Genomic DNA, 1496 nt, shown 5'->3' on the forward strand with positions numbered 1-1496 from the left:
CCGCCGCCCCGTGCCCGCCATCCCGCCCGCCATCCCGCCGCGCTCGGGGCGGCCGAACGCAGCGAGGGCCCCGGAGCAGCGCGGGGGCCGGGCCGAGGCTGCGGCACCGGGGCCGGCTCTGGTGCTCCCGCCGCGTCGCCGTCACTGCAGCCTCCCCCTTCGCCATTGCCAGCTGCTCCATGAGCAGAGAGCTCCCCCCATTCCCATGTTTTTTTTTTTTTGGCCTTGGAAGTGCCGGCATCTCTGCCAGGGCTGTTTCCAGTGATCAGAGCTGGGATATGCTGCCTTGATGAACTTGGGTATCCTGTTAATAATAAACAGGGGTTCCGGGATGGGGGAGATGCCTGTGACGCCCAGGTGGCTGCTCCGCAGCCGAGGGGGCCGCGCTCCGGCTGCGCCGCCCCGTTTGGCTTTTAGCAGCCGTGATGTAAAACCCTTGCTGTCCTGAGCCAAGACCCCAGCCCCAAAGCAGGGACTGCCTGGCACCAGAGAATGTCCCCTTCAACCCGTATTCCCTTTTTGGGGATACGTTTTGGGGAATACATCCCCAAACACATCCACCCTGCAACGCTGCTCACTTGCAAGGATGAGAAGGGGCAAATCCCTGATGGAGAGCGGGGTCCCAGCACGGGGTGGCAGAGAGGCTGCACTCTGCGGTGGCCCCTGTCCCCCCAGTGCCACCAAGGGGCTCGCGGCACGGAGCTCTCCGCAGCCGAGGCCACAGGAGGCCACTTAGACCGAGATTTGCATCGTGTTCCTGTCACGGCTGCGGTAGTTTAATCCAGTACTTGGCTGAGGTTCATCATTTTTATTGCCACTGTAATGCTAAAAAAAAAAATACAAACAAAACAAAGCAGCAAGGGGCTTCATTTGTCTCCAGGAAGGCCCTGCTGCGCGAGCTGCCCCCACGCTGCGCAGGGTGGTTCGGCTGCGGCATGAGGAGGTGCCGGCTGTGCACAGACAGTGACACAATTAACCGCCACAGCGCGAGGCCCCCAGCAGCCAGGCATGGAATCAATTAGGAACACGGGTTCGGGCTCCGCTCGCTCGCGCTCCCTTGAAGACAAACAAGGGACAGGGGAGCGCGGTGAGGAGAACGGGCCGGGGCTGCCCTGCCGCGCGCCGCACACAGCAGCTCCGGCCGCGGCGTCCGCGCAGGGGTGATGCCGGCGCCGCTCCGGGGCGCTTCCCAGGGCTGCTTCCTGATGCTGCGTCCCGATGCCGCTTCCCGATGCCGCAGCTCCAGGTGCTGCTGTCCTGCATCCCGCAACCTCGTGTTGGCCACGAGCCGAAGGTGTCCCCGGATGAAGGAGCTGCCCCGTGGCTGCGGATTAGCAGGATGCTGGCTGTGCCCGGGAGCACAAGGCACACGGGCAGAGCGACAGGGACGCAGACGGGCACAGATCTGTTCTGTCCCACAGCCGACTCCCCTACATTGCAGGTTATCCAGTGCGGTACCTCTGGTGCCCCGCGGTGCCGCCTCCTGCTCCTGGCAA

Source organism: Nothoprocta perdicaria, unplaced genomic scaffold (genome assembly GCF_003342845.1).
Source record: "Nothoprocta perdicaria isolate Ctin4 unplaced genomic scaffold, notPer1 scaffold_46, whole genome shotgun sequence".
Taxonomy (NCBI): domain Eukaryota; kingdom Metazoa; phylum Chordata; class Aves; order Tinamiformes; family Tinamidae; genus Nothoprocta; species Nothoprocta perdicaria.